General features: G+C 47.2%; 1 long non-coding RNA gene across 1 annotated transcript; it reads left to right on the top strand.

Annotated features, from left to right (window-relative positions):
• Nucleotides 1-3,938: 3,938 nt before the first annotated feature.
• Nucleotides 3,939-21,966, top strand: LOC309523116. The gene is made up of 2 exons (XR_014215265.1): nucleotides 3,939-4,191; nucleotides 21,885-21,966. It is a non-coding gene; the product is annotated as an uncharacterized lncRNA (long non-coding RNA).
• The last annotated feature ends 462 nt before the right edge of the window (nucleotides 21,967-22,428 follow it).

Consider the following 22,428-nt stretch of genomic DNA (forward strand, 5'->3'; position numbering starts at 1 on the left):
GTGCGTTCTCCCCCCTCGCCTATTCTTACAGCTCACCGCCTGCTCGCCCCCCCCACCAAGAGATACTGCAGCCCGTTTGGAAACGGTGCAATCATCGCAAAGACAGGCCTGAGCAGGCAGCTCGCCTCCTCGGGGTCCGGTCCCTGCAGGCTTTGTGGAGACCTCTGGAAGCGTTGCAGCCCAGAGAGAGGGAGGAAAACGGGAAGGACTAGAAGGCAAGAGAAGCAGCGCCGAATGCAGCCCCTTTCTCCAATTCCACATGCATTTTTCCTTTAAGGAAAGGAAAGACGAGTGGGAGCCAGCCACTTAACGGCCGCATCTACTCTCTGTTCCCTCGCAAAATGCAAGCACGTCCGTTCGGCGAGGAATGTGCTTGCTGGATGGTTTCCGCGCACCATGCTGAAGCTACCCGGAATTACACAGGCCCACGAAGGGCGTCGTCAAAATCCTGTCCCAGTATTTGGACGCAGGTGCTCTGAAAGGGGGTTGCCCAGGTTTGGAAACAGCAGCAGGTACCAACAGTAGAAGAACGGGAGAAAGGGAGCTGGGCATGTTTAGCCTGGAGAAGAGGAGGTTAAGGGGTGATATGATAGCCATGTTCAAATATATAAAAGGATGTCACATAGAGGAGGGAGAAAGGTTGTTTTCTGCTGCTCCAGAGAAGCGGACACGGAGCAATGGATCCAAACTACAAGAAAGAAGATTCCACCTAAACATTAGGAAGAACTTCCTGACAGTAAGAGCTGTTCGACAGTGGAATTTGCTGCCAAGGAGTGTGGTGGAGTCTCCTACTTTGGAGGTCTTTAAGCAGAGGCTTGACAACCATATGTCAGGAGTGCTCTGATGGTGTTTCCTGCTTGGCAGGGGGTTGGACTCGATGGCCCTTGTGGTCTCTTCCAACTCTAAGATTCTATGATTCTATGAACGGCAACAGAAGGTAATGGAATATGCAGAAATAGCCAGATTAACGGGGGAAATTTGACAACGGGGCGATGAAACATTTCAGAAAGAATGGGGGAAATTTATGTCATCCACAGGAAGGATAAGGTGAAACAGTGAAACCTCATAATGTGAAATACAAAGACAATTTCTGGATAAAGAAAATAATAAAAAGTAAAATGTACAATGTACAATGTGATTAATGTAACCAATGGCAAGTAAAGGTAAAGGGAGCCCTGACCATTAGGTCCAGTCACGGACGACTCTGGGGTTGTAGCGCTCATCTCGCTTTACTGGACGAGGGAGCCGGCGTCCAGCTTCCGGGTCCAGTATACCTGAAGGAGCGTCTCCACCCCCATCATTCTGCCCGGATGCTGAGGTCCAGCGCCGAGGGCCTTCTGGCGGTTCCCTCATTGCGAGAAGCAAAGCTACAGGGAACCAGGCAGAGGGCCTTCTCGGTGGTGGCGCCCGCCCTGTGGAACGCCCTTCCAGCAGATGTCAAAGCAATAAACAACTATCTGACATTCAGGAGACATCTTAAGGCAGCCCTGTTCAGGGAAGTTTTTAACGTGTGATATTTTATTGTATTTTTGGTTTCTATGGAAGCCGCCCAGAGTGGCTGGGGAGGCCCAGCCAGATGGGCGGGGTATAAATAATAAATTAATTATTATTATTATTATTATTATTATTATTATTATTATTATATGTGGCGAGCAGGACTGAGCCGCTTCTGGCGAACCAGAGCAGCGCACGGAAACGCCGTTTACCTTCCTGTCGGAGCGGTACCTATTTATCTACTTGCACTTTTGGCGTGCTTTCGAACTGCTAGGTGGGCAGGAGCAGGGACCGAGCAACGGGAGCTCACCCCGTCGCCGCGGGGATTCGAACCGCCGACCTTCTGATCGGCAAGCCCTAGGTTCTGTGGTTTAACCCACAGCGCCACCCGCGTCCCAACCAAGGGTAGTTGTAAATAAATACAGACAGACAATAAGAATTGTACATAGAGCAGGATTTATTTGACTACATATTGGACAAATATGAAAGAAGAACAATAATATACAAAACGGATGAAGACCATGAGAACAAGTTAGATGTGATCTAAAAGGCCAGAAGAGGGAAGGAAGAAAGTCGGCTCTGGGAAGCAGGTTTAAATGTGAAATGTATGTGTATGTGGATTGTGCAAATGAAAATCAATAAAGAATATTATACGGGGGGGAAGGAGGTTGCTGTAACAGGATGGTGATGATGGTGAAAAGACCCTCTCGCCTCCCGTCCACCTGGTCAAACCCACAGCTAATACTTTGGGTGGAAAACCAAGGATTTCAGGTGAGCAAAAACAAACAAAACCCATCGCTGTCCCAAGGTCTTAATCCTGTGCATGTTTTTACCCGGGGCTTGGAACGACCAAGTTGGATCAAACGATGCTCGCCGAACTAGAACCATAGAATTGTAGACTTGGAAGGGACCCCTGGAGTTATCTAGTCTAACCCCCTGCACTGCGGGAAAGCTCAACTAAAGCACCCACGACAGGTGGAAACACCTCAGACAAAGGAGAGTCCACAACCTCTTGAGGGAGCCTGTTCCACTGCCTGACACAGTCAGAAAGTCCTGGGTTCAAGTCCCACCCCCTGGAGCAGGAGAAAACAAACTCGATGTGGCAGCTCTTGAGATATTGGAAGACGGCTATCCTATCTACTCTTCTTCTCGTCTTCTCCAGAACGGCTGGGTGAAATGAACATGAAACCAAGTTCATTTGGGGGAGCGAGGCAGAACTTTGTGAAGCCTTTCTAAGCTCATCTTCAATATCATTCTCTTACCATTAAGGTTAAACCACAGAGCCTAGGACTTGCTGATCAGAAGGTCGGCGGTTCAAATCCCCGCAACGGGGTGAGCTCGGTCCCTGCTCCTGCCCATCTAGCAGTTTGAAAGCACACCAGTGCAAGTAGATAAATAGGCACCGCTCCGGCGGGAAGGTAAACGGCGATTCCATGCATTGATCTGGTTCACCAGAAGCGGCTTAGTCATGATGGCCACATGACCCGGCTAATAAAGCGAGATGAGTGCCGCAACCCCAGAGTCGGTTACGACTGGACCTAATGGTCAGGGGTCCGTTTACCTTTAACTGTTAAGAAGGATATTGACAAGCCGGAATGTGTGCAGAGGAGGGCGACTAAGAAGACAAAGAGTGTTTATTTGACACTGGATGTCCAGTCCCTCCCAATACTGCTGATATCTGTACAGTCATACCTTGGGTTGCAGTCGCTTTGGGTTGTGCAATTTCGGGTTGCGCACTGCGCCGAACCCGGAAGTACCGGAAAGGGTTATTTCTGGGTTTCGGCGCTTGCGCATAAGTGCTAAATCACGCTTTGCGCATGCACAGAAGCACAGAAGCACGACCCGCACATGCGCAGGCACAGCGCTGCCGAGCGTCCACTGTATTGGTTTGAACTGTGTTTATTGCGTTCTGTACACTGCCTTCAAATGTGTGTGGAAATCAATTAACAAATAAATAAACACAGTGGTACCTCGGGTTACAGATGCTTCAGGTTACAGACTCTGCTAACCCAGAAACAGTACCTCAGGTTAAGAACTTTGCTTTAGGATGAGAACAGAAATCGCGCAGCGGCAGCTGGAGGCCCCATTAGCTAAAGTGGTACCTCAGGTTAAGAACAGTTTCGGGTTAAGAACGGACCTCCAGAACGAATTAAGTTCTTAACCCGAGGTACCACCTCTGCCTCTATTTCCCTTTTAACGCCATCCAGACTGGTGCTGATCACTACCTTTTGCGGCCGTGTGAAAAAGTCTCTCTCTTTCTCTGTCTCTTGCGCGTTGCGAGACTCTAAGCCGGCCTCGCTTTGAAAAGAGCAGGTGGACCTGATAGCTAAGAGGGAGGGAAGGAGAGGCAATTTTTACCTTTCCACATCTGTTTGCGAATTGGGCTGCTTTTTTTGCTTTTTTTTTAAAGACCCCGTGAAAGAAACCAGAGGCCTTTCTTCTTGGAATAACAGGTTTGGAACTGCCCAAGAAAGATGTTAAATTATTTTTGTATGCCACAACTGCTCCTCAAATTTTATTAGCCAAGAAATGGAAAACACAAGAAATACCAACAGTGGAAGATTGGCAGGTGAAGATGATGGGTTTTTCGGAGCTGGCCGACCTGACTGGAAGAGTCCGTGACCAAAAGGAGGAGGATTACCAGGAAGAATGGACGAAATTTAAAGGTTATTTAGTTAAATATACAGATAGGTAGCCGTGTTGGTCTGCCATAGTCAAAATAAAAAAAATCCTTCCAGTAGCACCTTAAAGACCAACTAAGTTAGTTCTTGGTATGAGCTTTCGTGTGCATGCACACTTCTTCTTTTTAGTTAAATATGTTAAATTAATTTACTTGGAAAAGCTTGCAAATACCAGATAGGCCTAGGATTTAGATATGTAATGAGATGAATTAACATGTTTAATGCTGAATTGGAAAGAAAGAAAGATGTTAAGTGTTTAAGTTAACTTTATAAGAATTTAGGTTTTGGAAAACCGTTAAAATGATATATACTGAAATTCAACCAGGGGTATACGAGGAAGTCACTTAACAAGGTTACTAAGTTTGGTTTAAATACGGTTGAGATTTATGTCTGTTTGTGTATTTGTTTGTTTGCCTTAAAAAAAAATTCTGGAAAATAAATAAAACTTTTTGGAAAATAAAAGACCTCGTGAAAACCCACCCACATTTCTGTGCAAATTTCTCCTGCACACACACATCGCCACTATGCATTTCTGCAACGTCCCCCGATAAAATGTGCTTGTGGTTTTCGCTAACGTGAACATTACTCTGCGCCCAGAGCGTCGACTCCCCCCCCCCCCGTTCGAGAATTGCACCTTGCAAAATTCCGGTGAATTTCGGAGGGCGGTTGCATTTCGGCTTGCGAATTGCTCCAGAAAGGTTTGCCTTCTGAAACGCAAGCCAAATCCGGTTTCTCCCCCCCTTCCCAGCTATAGGTGGCAAAGCGTCCCAGAGAGTCGAGGGGCCTAGCTGAGAAGCAGGCGTCGCAGTCCGCCCCCACCCCGTTTCCCGGCAGGGACCACGCGCCTCATTCTTCCACACCCAGCGCAGAAATGCAGTGGGATGGCCAGAACGCTAATCCGTCGAAATTGGAAGAAATCCCAAAAACCACCTTCTACAGACGCAAGGCTTTCTAAGGTGTGGGGAACAGCTTGCAGGATTCGGCCGACCACAGGCGAATTGGCAAGGTGGATGGGGAGGAAAAATTTGCGGAGAAACAAGAGCTTGTTTTCTCTTGTTACCGGAATGACAATGTGCAAGAAAAAATTGATCCTTATGTATTACAGTCATATCTCATGTTACGTTTGCTTCATGTTATGTTTTTTTCATGTTATGTTTTTTTCATGTTATGTTATGTTTTTTTCAGGCTGCGTCCCGCGGCGACCTGGAAGTACTGGAAAGGGTTACTTCCGGGTTTCGCGGCTCGCGCATGCGCAGTAGCGCTAAATTGTGCTTTGCGCATGCGCACAAGCGCCAAATCACGCCGCGCACCTGCACAGATACGCCACTTTAGGTTGTGGGTTTTCATGTTGCGAACGGGCCTCCGGAACGGATCCTGTTCGCAACCAGAGGTACCATTGTACAGTATTAGGGATATATAGGATAGGAAAATGCCCCCTTCAGATTTGTTCACCTAGCTCAGGACTGTCACGACTGAAATCCCAGTGAGTCCATGCCGGTTAGATGGGTTTCTCCTAGCCCTAGATGGAGGTAACCCTAATCCTAAGGTAAAGGTAAAGGTAAAGGTACCCCTGCCCGTACGGGCCAGTCTTGCCAGACTCTAGGGTTGTGCGCTCATCTCACTCTAGAGGCCGGGAGCCAGCGCTGTCCGCAGACACTTCCGGGTCACGTGGCCAGCGTGACGAAGCTGCTCCGGCGAGCCAGCGCAGCACACGGAACGCCGTTTACCTTCCCGCTGGTAAGCGGTCCCTATTTATCTACTTGCACCCGGGGGTGCTTTCGAACTGCTAGGTTGGCAGGCGCTGGGACCGAGCAACGGGAGCGCACCCCGCCGCAGGGATTCGAACCGCTGACCATGCGATTGGCAAGTCCTAGGCGCTGAGGTTTTACCCACAGCGCCACCCGCGTCCCACTAAACCCTAATCCCAGCTAGGGACAAAACCTTTCATTTATGTGATTACACACACACACATGCTTGTGCGTGCATATTTTACGTGACACGTGTAAAGATATATCGTTAAATACATATATATTATTAATTCTAATTAACTGAAAGTAGGGGAAAGGAATAATGCTTCCATTTGCGCAACTTGTTCCCCAACCCATCAAGAAGGCTGATCGCCAAAGAATGGATGCTTTTGGATTCTGGTGCTGGAGGAGACTCTTGAGAGTCCCATGGACTGCAAGAAGATCAAACCTCTCCATTCTGAAGGAAATCAGCCCTGAGTGCTCACTGGAAGGACAGATCCTGAAGCTGAGGCTCCAAGACTTTGGCCACCTCATGAGAAGAGAAGACTCCCTGGAAAAGACCCTGATGTTGGGAAAGCATGGCAACAGAAGAAATGGCACAAAATCCCACAGGACTTTGCACCGAGTTTTGGAGAGCTGGATTCTGATCAAAGTCTGGGGGGAGCAGCTGTAGCGGCGTTTGGTGGGCGTTGGGTTCTCTAAAGGCGTTTCCGATAGTTTTTAGAGGGTGTTTGCAAGCCTTTTTCAAAGGTGTTCCTGGTATAAGTGATTTCACTTACACGCGTGGTGCCTATAATAATAATAATAATAAAGCCATTTCCGGCTTCAAGGAGATGGGGTTGCAGGCTTGCTCCACCCCACTCCCGCGCGGGGGCTGGTTCTTCCCCCGCGCGAGAACAGGGAATCCCCGGGCGTGTCACTGAACCGGCCAGCCTATTGGCTGGTCGGGGAGGCGGGACCTTGCCTATTTAAGGCCAGGCACGCCCGGGGATCGCCCTCTTCTCACCTGGACCCCAGAGAGGTCTCACCTGGACCCCAGAGCCACTCTGGGCGGCTTCCAACAAAGCACTAAAATACAATAACCTATTAAACATTAAAAGCTTCCCTGAACAGGGCTGCCTTCAGATGTCTTCTAAAAGTCTGGTAGTTGTTTTTCTCTTTGACATCCGGTGGGAGGGTGGGTGCCACCACCGAGAAGGCCCTCTGCCTGGTTCCCTGTAACTCGGCTTCTCGCAGCGAGGGAACCGCCAGAAGGCCCCCAGCGCTGGACCTCAGTGTCCGGGCAGAATGGTGGAGGTTAAGGCTAGAGAATAAGACAAATTCTTCCAATTATCTCAAGTGTCGTTTCACACATGGAAGACGGGAGGGGAACAGATTTCAGCTAAACGCCAGGAGAAACTTGCCACGGCTGTTCAGGGCAAGCTGCTGGGCCAGTGTGGTGTAGTGGTTGAGAGCGGTAGTCTCGTAATCTGGGGAACCGGGTTCGCTTCCCCTCTCCTCCACCTGCAGCTGCTGGGTGACCTTGGGCCAGTCACACTTCTCTGAAGTCTCTCAGCCCCACTCACCCCACAGAGTGTTTGTTGTGGGGGAGGAAGGGAAAGGAGAATGTTAGCCGCTTTGAGACTCCTTCGGGTAGTGATAAAGCGGGATATCAAATCCAAACTCTTCTTTTTTGCTGGAGGTACTTAAGCCGCCTGCCATGGATGCTGTAGACTATGCGCCCAGCCGGGGGCCATATTGGACGACGGCAGAGATCCCTGTCCAGCCACATGGTCCCAAGAGCTCCAGAACAGGAGCCAAATGGGCTCTCTGCCCAAAGGCTCGCCAAGCCCAGACCTACCTAGCCGAGCAACTGCAGGTGTTCCCCGAACCGGTGGGGCAAGTCCTCAGTGCAGAAGGCCGCATTGGAGGCGCATCAGCCAACGCAGAAGGCAGGCAGGGCAGAGCTCCGAAGGAAATCCGGCAGAGCGTGCTTTTCCAGTTACAGAGGGCAATCGGGACGAGGCGGCACGCCCCCCCGAGCCAGAAACGCAAGCAGCCTTTCTCGGCTGACGTTTCAGAAGTAGGGCAAGTCGCAATGGGATGTTGCAACGGGAGGCAGACTTAACAACAGGTTACTCCACCCAAGGGAGTCCTTGTCAGGTCTCTCCTCTGTGACACCAGGGGGCTGCGCTCAAAGCCCATCAGGAACACAACTTCCAGGTACCCAAGCTTGGGCTTCCTTCCTGAACTCAGGTCCCCCTGTCCCAACTTGATTTGGTGCCCAGTCCTGGGCTTGGAATGAACAAAGTTCACTGGTAAAGGTAAAGGGACCCCTGACCGTTAGGTCCAGTCGCGGACGAGTCTGGGGTTGCGGCGTTCATCTTGCTTTATTGGCAGAGGGAGCCGGCGTTCAGCTTCCGGGTCGTGTGTCCAGCATGACTAAGCCGCTTCTGGCGAACCAGAGCAGAGCACGGAAATGCCGTTTACCTTCCCGCCGGAGAGGTACCTATTTATCTACTTGCACCGGTGTGCTTTCGAACTGCTAGGTTGGCAGGAGCAGAGACCGAGCAACGGGAGCTCACCCCGTCATTGCGGGGATTCGAACTGCCAACCTTCTGATCGGCAAGCCCTAGGCTCTGTGGTTTAACCCACAGCGCCACCTTGTTCAAAGTTCACTGAGCTAGACACGACTGTGCCTGATTTCTCCATCTTGAAATCCTTGTATCTGGACCAGGGGTCAGCAAACTTTTTCAGCAGGGGGCCAGTTCACTGTCTCTCAGACCTTGTGGGGGGCCAGACTATATTTTGGGAAGGAAAAGAAAAGAACGAATTTCTGTTCCCCACAAATACCCCAGAGATGCACTTTAAATAAAAAGGACACCTGAACCCTGAACCTTCTGCATGCAAGTCAGAGATGCTCTACCTCTGTGCTATGGGCCTTTGCCTTCAACTCACTTTTTTAATTCCTCTACCCCATTCCCATTTCATCATGTGAAAGGCTGGGCTGGATGAATCCCAAGCCGGAATTTAAGATTGCCGGAAGAAATATCAACAACCTCAGATATGCAGATGACACAACCTTGATGGCAGAAAGTGAGGAGGAATTAAAGAACCTTTTAATGAGGGTGAAAGAGGAGAGCGCAAAATATGGTCTGAAGCTCAGCATCAAAAAAACTACGATCATGGCCACTGGTCCCATCACCTCCTGGCAAATAGAAGGGGGAGAAATGGAGGCAGTGAGAGATTTTACTTTCTTGGGCTCCATGTTCACTGCAGATGGTGACAGCAGCCACAAAATTAAAATACGCCTGCTTCTTGGGAGAAAAGCAATGAGAAACCTAGAGAGCATCTTAAAAAGCAGAGACATCACCTTGCCGACAAACGTCCATATAGTTAAAGCTATAGTTTTCCCAGTAGTGATGTATGGAAGTGAGAGCTGGACCATAAAGAAGGCTGATCGCCAAAGAATGGATGCTTTTGAATTCTGGTGCTGGAGGAGACTCTTGAGAGTCCCATGGACTGCAAGAAGATCAAACCTCTCCATTCTGAAGGAAATCAGCCCTGAGTGCTCACTGGAAGGACAGATCCTGAAGGTGAGGCTCCAAGACTTTGGCCACCTCATGAGAAGAGAGGACTCCCTGGAAAAGACCCTGATGTTGGGGAAGATGGAGGGCACAAGGAGAAGGGGACGACAGAGGATGAGATGGTGGGACAGTGTTCTCGAAGCGACCAGCATGAGTTTGAACAAACTTTGGAAGGCAGTGGAAGACAGGAGTGCCTGGCGTGCTCTGGTCCAGGGGGTCACGAAGAGGCGGACACCACTAAACAACAACAACAAATGCAATTTTAAGTTCGTGTTATTCAATATCCCTGGTACAACTTATATGTCCTTTTGCACACAGGTATAAATCACTTGAGCCATTGTAAATGACCTGCACAATATTGTCGAGTGAAGGCAAAAGGTAAAGTAGTAGGACCTCTGAACGGTTGAGTCCAGTCAAAGGCGACTACGGGGTTGTGGCGCTCATCTCGCTTTCAGGCCGAGGGAGCCGGAAGACAGGAGTGCCTGGCGTGCTCTGGTCCAGGGGGTCATGAAGAGTCGGACACGACTAAACAACAACAAAGTCATTTCTTGGGACTGTGGCCGCTGTTGCCTGCTGACAGCTTCAAGAAGCCACAGGTGAGTGCAGGATGGGGACCAAAGATGGATAAATGACCCCAAAAGGAGCACTACCCAGAGGTATTACCCACTCCCCTAACACCCCATACGCCCCACAGTAGGAATTATATAGACCAGGCGTGTGCCAAGTCTGTTTTGGTGGCACAATCCGGTCTTATCCATCCCCTGTGGCAGTCTATTTATTGGGGTCAAATCCTAAAAAAAGCTCAATCCAACTTCAATCCAAAAAACAAACTCTTTGGTTCACTTCATTAAATCTGGCCCTCTTTGAAAAAATCTTGGGCACCCCGATATAGATGTAAGTATCTAACACACTATGGAACTCGCTGCTTGTTGACATCCTTCGCTGTATCCTTCTTGTTGCCTGCTAAAAGCATACTTGTTTACACAGGCCTCCCCAAATATTCAGAAAGCTGATGCAAGTTTCAGCGTGCTTTGAAGTCCACTGTTAAGTTAGCTTTTGAATTATTGTTAACTTTTCCCGTATCGGCAACTTTGTTGTTTTATCTCTTTTTCGTAAACTGCTTTGAGGGTTGTTGGTTGGTTTTTTGTTGTGGTGGTTGCTTACAATCAAGTGGTACATAAATTTTAAGGAACAAATAAATGGTATGTATGCACACTCAAAGCGCAGGTGGCGACTCTTGCAAAATAGTTGCTGTCTCAGAGCCTACGCAAGTCAAAATCTGGCCCAACTGTGGAAACTCCATTGCTCCATTGGTGATGAATCACTTGCAGCGACAGGGCAGCTAAGACTTATTCAGTGCTGGCCCAGTGAAATCCAGAGACTCCATTATGTTCAATGGGTCTACTGAGGGTGGCCAATGTACAGATAATATATGTAAATTTAATGTTTCTATTTAATTTTTCTTTCCTTTTTATTTTTTTATTTATCGAAACATTTATATGAAAATACACTGTGTAAGATATAACAAGCGTAGTTTAGTGTTGAATGAGTCTTGCAACGTACAGGTAATATACGTAAATGTAATGTTTCTATTTAATTTTTCTTTCCTTTTTATTTTTTATTTATCAAAACATTTATATGAAAATACACTGTGTAAAATATAACAAGCGTAATTTAGGGTTGAATGAGTCTTGCAACGTACAGGTAATATACGTAAATTTAATGTTTCTATTTAATTTTTCTATGCTTTTTATTTTTTATCAAAACATTTATATGAAAATAATTTAATAATATGACACTGTGTTAAATATAACAAGTGTAATTTGGTGTTGAATGAGTCTTGCAATGTACAGGTAATATACGTAAATGTAATGTTTCTATTTAATTTTTCTTTCTTTTTTTTATTTGTCCAAAAGTTTCTATGAAAATAATATAATAATATGACACTGTGTAAAATATAAAAAGTGTAATTTAGTGTGTGTGTTTTTTGAACAATCGGAAGTCTACTTTAGGTCTTTTAAAAAATTTCTTGTATTCTTTTTTTAAAAAAAAATTGTTCTATGGGACAAGATATAAATTGTAATATGGTATTGTTGTCAGGGACGTGGGTGCCGCTCTGGGTTAAACCACAGAGCCTAGGACTTGCCGATCAGAAGGTTGGCGGTTCGAATCCCCGCGATGGGGTGAGCTCCCGTTGCTCGGTCCCTGCTCCTGCCCACCTAGCAGTTCGAAAGCACCTCAAAGTGCAAGTAGATAAATAGGTACAGCTCTGGCGGGAAGGTAAACGGTGTTTCCGTGCGCTGCTCTGGTTCGCCAGAAGCGGCTTAGTCCTGCTGGCCACATGACCCAGAAGCTGGACGCCGGCTCCCTCGGCCAGTAAAGCGAGATGAGCGCTGCAACCCCAGAGTCGGCCACGACTGGACCTAATGGTCAGGGGTCCCTTTACCTTTATTATTATTATTATTATTATTATTATTATTATTAGTGGTGCAGATGCAACCCTAAACCTGTGGGAAACCGCCGGGGGTCTGCTTGCAGGGATCAGGGTGCGAGACAGGACGTGGCGAGTGACAGTTCTGGAGCTCAAGGCATCTTCCCGCCGCCAGCGTTGCTTTGTACAAATATCTGCATGGTACTTTTGCACCAAGGGATTAGCAGAAGCTCTTTAGATAGCGGAGACAAAACGTGCATCTATTTGGCCTGGCCCGGAAGCCGCTGCAGGAAGCGGAGGACAGACAGCCACCAGCAGGAAAACCCCTTGGCTAAAACATCTTCACTGGTACCGCTATTTATTATTTACTTTCCCATAATATTCTTTATTGGCTTTCATTTACACATATTGTGTTACATTTACACCTTCTCCCCAGAGCTGACTTCCCTCCTTCCCTCTTCTGGCCTCTGATATCACATCTAACTTTTTCGCGTCGTCTTCATCCGTTTTGTATATTATTGTTCTTCTTTCGTATTTGTCCATAGAGTGTCTATAGTCAAATAAATCCTCCTGTGCGTACAATTCTCATTATGTGCCTATATTCATTTACAACGACCATTGAACACATTGCACATTTTACTTTTTGTTATTTTCTTTATGCAGAAATTTTCTTTGTATTTCACATTGTGAGGTTTATTTCAGTTCTCCTGGTTTCACTATTTCACCTTATCCTTCCTGTGGATGACATAAATTTTCCCCATTCTTTTTGAAATGTTTCATCGCACTGTTGTTGAATTTTCCCCGTTAATCTAGCTACCTACCTTGGTAAAGGTAAAGTGACCTCTGACCATTAGCTCAAGTCGTGGCCAACTCTGGGGTTGTGGCGCTCATCTCGCTTTACTGGCCGAGGGAGCTGGCATACAGCTTCCGGGTCATGTGGCCAGGAGGACTAAGCCACTTCTGGCGAACCAGAGCAGCGCATGGAAACACCATTTACCTTCCCGCCGGAGCGGTACCTATTTATCTACTTGCACTGGTGTGCTTTCGAACTGCTAGGTTGGCAGGAGCAGGGACCGAGCAACGGGAGCTCACCCCGTCACGGGGATTCGAACCGCTGACCTTCTGATCGGCAAGTCTTGGCTCTGTGGTTTAACCCACAGCGCCACCCGCGTCCCTCTACAGTTGGTAGTTGCTGCTATTTTTACACCGCAAATGTAATGTACATCTGTGTCTACTGAAGAAAGAACCAGCACTCTGCTTACGCTCAGAGAAACTCCTTGAGCTGTAACATGGCGCAAGACTAAGCAAGCCCTGACGTAAAGGTCGCAGGGCTGATTCATTGCTCATCTTATCATCATCATCATCAATTTTATTTATACCCTGCCCTCCCTGGCCAGAGCTGGGCTCAGAGAAGCTCACATCAATAAAATCACAGTAAAAACATAATAGGGGGAAAATAAAAATAAAATACAGGTTAAAATGCAATTTAAAATGCAGCCTCATTTTAAAAGTAGTCCATAGATCAAAACCATAAGGGGAGGGAAACAGAAGGGTCAGACTGAGTCTAAACCAAAGCCCAGGCGGAACAGCTGTGTCTTGCAGGCCCTGCGGAAAGATGTCAAGTCCCGCAGGGCCCTAGTCTCTTGCGACAGAGCGTTCCACCAAGTCGGGGCCAGTACTGAAAAGGCCCTGGCCCTAGTTGAGACCAATCTAACCACCTTGAGACCTGGGACCTCCGAAATATTGTCGTTTGTGGACCGTAAGGTCCTCCGTGGGGCATATCATCACCATCAACTTTATTGCACTAGCCAAAGTCTACGACATCATTCACAAAGGGAACAAAGAGAAAAGCAACAATAACCATAAAAACCACAAAAAACATCAGGCGCTGCAGATACAGTGAGCCACGATCACTTCTCCTAAAAATTATTTGTTGCACACGATTGAATAGCAAGGGGTTCTCAAGTAGAATGTGCTGGCTTAAATGTACGAATCACCTTTGCAATTGTCCACAATTTTATCTAGTTCTTTTTGTGTGATCTTCTTAGCTGCCAATGCATATAAAGGTAAAGGGACCCCTGACCGTTAGGTCCAGTCGTGGCCGACTCTGGGGTTGCGGTGCTCATCTCGCTTTACTGGCCAAGGGAGCCAGCGTACAGCTTCCGGGTCATGTGGCCAGCACGACTAAGCCGCTTCTGGCGAACCAGAGCAGTGCATGGAAACGCCGTTTACCTTCCCGCCGGAGCGGTACCTATTTATCTACTTGCACTTGGACGTGCTTCCGAACTGCTAGGTTGGCAGGAGCAGGGACTGAGCAATGGGAGCTCACCCGTCATTGTGGGGATTCGAACTGCCAACCTTCTGATCGGCAAGTCCTAGGCTCTGTGGTTTAACCCACAGCGCCACCCGCGTCCCCTGCCAACCCATATAGTGCTGTTTTGTAAGTTACGAAGTCATCGGTATAACTCGGCAGCCATTTCACCCTTTCCGCCCTGTCCGAGTGTGTTCCATTCGTGAGCAGGGCTTTTATAAATCGGCCTCTTGGTTCTATATATAGCGGGCATCGCAATAAATAGTGGCACAGGTCCTCTACGCAAGGTTCCCACACAGGCAAAGTCTCTCCTTGTACTGTACTTTGCCGTATCGACCATCCACCACCGCCGAGGGCATCGATCGGAATCGCAATTCTGTAAAAGCGATTCTTAATACAGCAAGTGGGAGCTTTTTCAAATAACCAGCTCGGATGTACTCCGTTTTGATAAGTGGGAACCATGGTGAACGTTTCGTAGACAATCGTCGTTAAATCCCTTTCTGCATCAGACCTGAACAGACAATCTCTTAAGTGCCTCTTATCCATCTTCATGATCACCTGAAGATCTTTTAAATGATACAGTGGTACCTCGGGTTACAGACGCTTCGGGTTACAGACTCCGCTAACCCAGAAATAGTGCTTCAGGTTAAGAACTTTGCTTCAGGATGAGAACAGAAATTGTGCTCCGGCGGTGCGGTGGCAGCGGGAGGCCCCATTAGCTAAAGTGGTGCTTCAGGTTAAGAACAGTTTCAGGTTAAGAACGGACCTCTGGAACGAATTAAGTACTTAACCCGAGGTACTACTGTATTTGGTCAATCAAACTTTTTTCAACAGGGGGCCGGTCCACTGTCCCTCAGACCTTGTGGGGGGCCGGACTATATTTTGGAAAAAGATATATATAACAAACTCCAATGCCCCACAAATAAGCCAGAGATGCATTTGAAATAGAAGGACACATTCTAAAAACACGCTGATTCCTGGACCGTCCGTGGGCTGGATTTAGAAGGCGATTGGGATGGATCCGGCCCCTGGGCCTTAGTTTGCCTACCCATGGTCAAGAGACTCATCTTATCCAGGTATTGCAAAAGGAAATGAGGGTTTTTAGAAGCGCCCAGGAAGAGGGGAGATTCAGCTCTGTGAGGGGAAACAGGGCTGCATCAATAGGAGTATAGCATCTAGATCAAGGGAAGTAATAGTGCCACTGTATTCTGCTCTGGTCAGACCTCACCTGGAGTACTGTGTCCAGTTCTGGGCACCACAGTTCAAGAAGGACACTGACAAACTGGAACGTGTCCAGAGGAGGGCAACCAAAATGGTCAAAGGCCTGGAAACGATGCCTTATGAGGAACGGCTAAGGGAGCTGGGCATGTTTAGCCTGGAGAAGAGGAGGTTAAGGGGTGATAGGATAGCCATGTTCAAATATATAAAAGGATGTCACATAGAGGAGGGAGAAAGGTTGTTTTCTGCTGCTCCAGAGAAGCGGACACGGAGCAATGGATCCAAACTACAAGAAAGAAGATTCCACCTAAACATTAGGAAGAACTTCCTGACAGTAAGAGCTGTTCGACAGTGGAATTTGCTGCCAAGGAGTGTGGTGGAGTCTCCTCCTTTGGAGGTCTTTAAGCAGAGGCTTGACAACCATATGTCAGGAGTGCTCTGATGGTGTTTCCTGCTTGGCAGGGGGTTGGACTCGATGGCCCTGGTGGTCTCTTCCAACTCTAGGATTCTATGGCATCTCCTAATGACTCTCAGCATCCTTTAAAAACTATGGGATTCTCTGGGGGGGGGACGGGCTGTGATTCTTGCAATTCCTGCTTTGAAGGGGGTTGGACTAGATGACCGCTGGAGGTCCCCGTCGAACTCCACAATTCCATTCTTCTAACTAGACAGCATCTTAAAAAGCAGAGACATCACCTTGCCGACAATGGTCCGTATAGTTAAAGCTATGGTTTTCCTGGTAGTGATGTATGGAAGTGAGAACTGGACCATAAAAGAAGGCTGATCGCCGAAGAATGGATGCTTTTGAATTCTGGTGCTGGAGGAGACTCTTGAGAGTCCCATGGACTGCAAGAAGATCAAACCTCTCCATTCTGAAGGAAATCAGCCCTGAGTGCTCACTGGAAGGACAGATCCTGAAGCTGAGGCTCCAAGACTTTGGCCACCTCAGGAGAAGAGAAGACTCCCTGGAAAAGACCCTGATGTTGGGAAAGATGGAGGGCGCAAGGAAAAGGGGACGACAGAGGACGAGATGGTGGGACAGTGTTCTCGAAGCTACCAGCATGAGTTTGACCAAACTGCGGGAGGCAGTGGAAGACAGGAGTGCCTGGCGTGCTCTGGTCCAGGGGGTCACGAAGAGTCGGACACGACTAAACAACAACAACATTGCTGTTAAAAGTGGCATAACTGTGCTCGAATGCCAAAGAGCAGTTTTTGACTCTAAAAACTGGAATCCAGTCACCTTTGGAGAATCTGCAAGCATCTCTCACCAAAATAACACACACAAAAGCATTCAAAAGCTCCAGTTTTAAGCCGCTGCCTAGGAAAATTGCAAAGAGAAAATAATACAGTGAATTTCCACTGCCGCTAAAGAAATTGGCTGGGGTGTGCATCTCAAAAGGTGGGCTGGGTTTTTTTTATATATTTCGTTTCATTCCCTCTCCTGGGCACAGAAGGGAATAAGCAAACTTTAAATCTCCTCCTACACGTCGCCTGGGCGGAAGGAACACAGAACGCGGCCCTAACTAAACCACAATCTCTCCTCCTTCACAGGTTGCTCCAAAACAAAAACTCAAACATCTACGATCCCCTTTCCTCTGGCAAATCCTCAAAATCCAGAGATTTGTGCAACACCCGATCTGCTCTCGGAATTCTGCGTGGGGTTCTGGTCGCCTCGGTCCTGAAAGGAGTTCGAAAAGGTTGATGGAACAGGCCAGATCAAAGGGGTTGCAGCGACTCCCCTATGAAAAAAAGGATGCAATATTTTGGGAGGGGGGGTCAGTTTAGAGAAAAGGTGAGTAAGGGGGAAGATGGAGGTGAATAAAATTAGGCACGGCATCAGTGCTATTGTTCTAGAAGAAGTGCCCTTGTAACAACAACAGTGACCACCTGAGAGGCGCCGGAACCAGGGAGGATTTGATTTAAAACAAATTGATTTAAATCAAGGTTTAAATCACTAGTCAGTAAGACTTGATTTAAATCTTTTTCTTTCTTTTTTTCCAGAAAGACTCGTTCTTGCTGGTATAACCTTAATATTTACAACCAGATGAAGGTTTCATTTTTGGAACCTTAAATTTTCAGAGTCGTTTTTACAGTTACCGTATTTTTCGCTCTATAACACGCACCTGACCATAACACGCACATCATTTTTAGAGGAGGAAAACAAGGGGGAAAACATTCTGAATGAAACAGTGGATGTATCATTTTTGTGCTTCATGCTGTGGCCACAGACATGTGATCTGATGGTGAATTTGGGCTGACCCAATGCAAAGATCCTGAGGATCCATGTGGATCCATGCTTTTTAACCACATTTTTGCACCATTGCAGCCCCAGGCAACAGTGGGTGCATGATTTTTGGGGGGCAGGCTGTAGCCATGGACATGTTATGTGCTCTGATGGTGAATTTGGGGGGGGTGACCCAATGCAAAGATCCATGTGGATCCATGCTATGTAACCACGTTTTTGCACCATTGCAGCCCCAGACAACAGTGGGTGCGTGATTTTTTGGGGGGGGCAGGCTGTAGCCATGGACATGCTATGTTCTCTGGTGGTGAATTTGGGGGTGACCCAATGCAAAGATCCATGTGGATCCATCCTTTTTAACCACATTTTTGCACCATTGCAGCCCCAGGCAACAGTGGGTGCATGATTTTTTTTGGGGGGGGCAGGCTGTAGCCATGGACATGCTATGTGCTCTGATGGTGAATTTGGGGTGACCCAGTGCAAAAATCCTGAGGATCCATGTGGATCCATGCTTTTTAACCACATTTTAAGTGGGGAGGGAAGGAAAAACACAGAAGGGCTAAGAATGCAGGAGTGGGGTATAACGGGAAGGAGGAAAGGAAGGCAAAAGTTTCCCCCACGCACCCACCCAAGCCAGCCAGCGCGCGCTCTCTCTCTCTCTCTCTCTGTCTCTCTCTCCCACCTGCATGTTTTCAGTAGCACCGGAGCACAGAGAGGAAGGAGCGGCACTCTGCTTTCCCCTCTTCTTGCCTGGAGGGGAGGGGCTTTCCCTGCTCTTTGTTCCGTTTGAGCAAACACAGCAACGAAACAGAGAGGGTGGGCAGTAAGACCCTGAGGCAGAATGCAGGAATGCACCCACTTCCTCTTTTCAGGTTTGTTTCCCTTCTCCCTGAAGCGCGGTTTGATTTTTGCCCGATTTTTCGGCTCCAGGGACCACACATTCGCTGCATAACACGCACAGACATTTCCCCTTCCTTTTTAGGAGAAAAAATCTGCGTGTTATAGAGCGAAAAATACGGTATATCAAAAAGTACTGATTTGGTTATGCTATTAGAAATACACAAACAGATCATTATCAAATTATGGTGAGGTTTAATAAGTTGACTGTTTATATTTCGACAACTTTTCTGCTGTGCTTTATTGGAAAGAGAAAAATAGTCATTTCCTTAATAACAATTTATTTAACTAAAACAGTAACATTGTAGCATATGTATCCATGTTTGTTAACTGATGTGATCAAACAATTATGTGCTCTCGCTCTGTGTGTGTGTGTGTGTACCTTCCCGTTACCTTCCCGCCGCAGCGGTACCTATTTATCTACTTGCACTTTGACGTGCTTTCGAACTGCTAGGTTGGCAGGAGCAGGGACCGAGCAACGGGAGCTCACCCCATCGCGGGGATTCGAACCACCAACCTTCTGATCGGCAAGTCCTGGGCTCTATGGTTTAACCCACAGCACCACCCACGTCGCCTAGAGACTGCGTTTAAAACAAAAATCACATTTGGATAGAAACTGTTTCTCAGGTTGCTAGTCCTGGCCTTTATAACCCTGTACCTTCTTCCAGAAGGCAGAAGCTGAAAGAGATCATTTCCGGGGTGTGCACTATCCTGCGCTATCTCTGCAGCTTTCTTATGGCACCTGGAAGCGTAGATTTGATCCAAGGTGGGAAGAGTGTACCCACTTATTCTCTCTACAGTCTTTACAACCCTGGACAGCATTGTTTTTTCCCCTGACCGTGCAGCACCCAAACCACACACACAGACCATATATATACTGAGTTTTAGCACACATGAAAAACTTAAAACCAATTCTTATCTCCTGATGAATAGCCTTTGGACTATCATGCAACTTCAACAGAAAACCATCTTTAGGAAGAGTTTTCCTCCAAAAGCATTTTGTTTTAAAAACCCAATTTAAATAATAGTAATTAAAAATTCAGATTTAATTTTTTTTAAAGGAAGGGAGGAGGGGTTAAAGTGGAAAGAGAGGAATTTGCAATTTGCAATGATTCCCTGCATCTGTCTTGCGCGTGTGTGGATGGGCAGAAGGGATTTCTTAGCTTGCTCCTGGCTCCCTGCGAAGTGTAAAATATGCGACCGAGGAGGAAGTGAGGACGCAAGAAATTCCTAGGAACTCTGCCCTATTATTAGGAGCCCTGTCTCCCCTCCTCCCCAGTCTTCCTGCAAAACGAGATCGGGAAGTACAGCTGACGAAAGGAAGGAGGGGAAGAGAGAATACACCGCCTCCTTCTTGTCTAGGCACGAAGTGACAGCCAGGGGGTGGAAGGGGGAAAGGGGGAGAATTACCTGTCCCTGCAAGCCCAAGGTGAGCGCCCACGTCTTCGGGGTGGAACAGAACAAGCCTCTCCCTTGCAGCCCTCCGGATTCCAAAGCGTCGCTGACCATTGGGCCTGCAGACCTGCTCTGGAGGGCAACAGGTTTTCCCCCAGACAGGATGTAAGAAGAGGCACCCCCTGACTCTTCCAAAGTGTGACAAGAATAGGTTTTCCAACTCTGCAATTCTACGAAATGCAATAAATACATAATAATCAAAAATCTCGCCTCTTTTAGGCCCCATTTAGGGCAAATCTCTTGTCACCCGAAGTGACAATTCAGATGCTTTCTGGGGGAAACCAAAACCATCACAACAATAATTCTACTGAGAATCCGTGACCAGAAAGAAGAGGAACACCAAGAAGAAGACTGGAAGACATTTAATGACTTATTCGAATAAGTATTGTAATATTAAAGATACGTAACCACTTGAAAGAAACAGTTAGGCCTAGGATTAAAACGGAATTAAATTTATAAATAAGAAAATGTACGGTAAGGAAAGCTATTAGGACTCTGATATGGTCTTTTGAAACTCTGATACTGAAAACTGCTACATATAATTACTAAGAAATTTGGGTGGAAGAGATTCGAGGAAGTCAAATACTATGTTTATGAAGATGGATGGTACTTAATTTTAATTAATTAAGTGGTAATATGTTGCATGTATCTTTTTTTCCTATTTTTTGTTTGTTTTTATTATTGTTCATCTTTTCTTTTTTTACTGTGTTTATCTACTGAAAATAATAAATATTATTGGGGGGGGGGAATAAGTCTTCTGCCTTATACCAAGTCGCCAGCGCTCTCTTATCCTTTTGCGACGCCTCCAATTAATTCCTCCCACGCTCTCGTCCGGCGACCCCAGGGGTTTCGAATCCAATTCCGTTTCTCAGACACGACACTTAGCAAATACCCACCCGAAGGTGCAGGGATTACTTCGGCTTCCAAGAAAATGCAAGAGCGATCTATCTCCACTGGTCCTGCTCGCTTTCGCAAAAACATCGCGAAAGAAACATTTCGCGCTTTGGATCTCAAGCGGCAAGGAATCAAGTCTTCCGACAGACGACGGCAAGAAGCCCAGGAGATCCCTTTTCGACCGGCCGCATGAAGCAGGTTTTTAGTATGTGCGAGGCATTCTGAGCACCCGGCATCAAACCCTTGTTAAGAACAGAATTAATATCCGTACAGAAGATAACAAGCAACAGCTGGCTTCTCTTCTTTTGCCTGCTCCGACATCGCAATGGGGCGGTTCCAAGTTTAGGGGGCCGATTCAGGGACAGATGGGAGCCAGGGACATCTTTCTGAACGCAAGCCCGAACACACGAACTGTATTGCACAATTGCACCATGGGAATCCCCTGGTTCCCAACAGGAGGAGGACTGGAACTCAAGACCCCGGTTTCTACCCAAACCCTTAATGCTAACAACAACAATAATAACAATAAAAAAAATTCCTTCCAGTAGCACCTTAAAGACCAACTAAGTTAGTTCTTGGTATGAGCTTTCATGTGCATGCACACTTCTTCAGATACATGAATAGAATGTGTCCTTTTATTTACTTTATTTATTACTCAGAAGGGTGGAGGAAAGAGAAGCTGCTGAATTGCAACTCATTACCAAACTTAAAACCATGGAGAGACCTGGTCTGAACAGAGACATTGGATTCTTATCTCATTATACATGACTAAGCCATTTCTCACCTTCTCACCCCTTGCCTTTTCCTGTAAGACCTATTGCAGTCGTTAAGAGTCGTCAACAGGCTCATCTCAGCTACCTGCCAATCTCCCATTCCCACCAGCCTTCTGAGTAATACCCCTCCCCACCTTCTCACTATATAGAAGGATCTGGCAACTTCTGTTTCAGTGTAGCTGACGAAGTGTGCATGCACACGAAAGCTCATACCAAGAACTAACTTAGTTGGTCTTTAAGGTGCTACTGGAAGGAATTTTTTTATTTTGACTATGACAGACCAACACGGCTACCTATCTGTAATAATAACAATATTTATTATTTATACCCCGCCCATCTGGCCGGGTCTCCCCAGCCACTCTGGGCGGCTTCCAAAAAGATTAAAAATATATCAAAATGTCACACATTAAAAACTTCCCCAAACAGGGCTGCCTTCAGGTATTTTCTAAATGTCAGGTAGTTGTTTATCTCTCTGACATCTGATGGGAGGGCGTTCCACAGGGCGGGCGCCACCACCGAGAAGGCCCTCTGTCTGGTTCCCTGCAACATCACTTCTCGCAATGAGGGAACCGCCAGAAGGCCATTGGAGCTGGACCTCAGTGTCCGGGCTAAACAATGGGGGTGGAGATGCTCCTTCAGGTCTACTGGACCAAGGCCGTTTAGGGCTTTCAAGGTCAGCACCAACACTTTGAATTGTGCTTGAAACGTACTGGGAGCC

This window comes from Podarcis vaucheri, assembly GCF_965113315.1.
Source record: "Podarcis vaucheri genome assembly, chromosome: 18".
NCBI lineage: Eukaryota > Metazoa > Chordata > Lepidosauria > Squamata > Lacertidae > Podarcis > Podarcis vaucheri.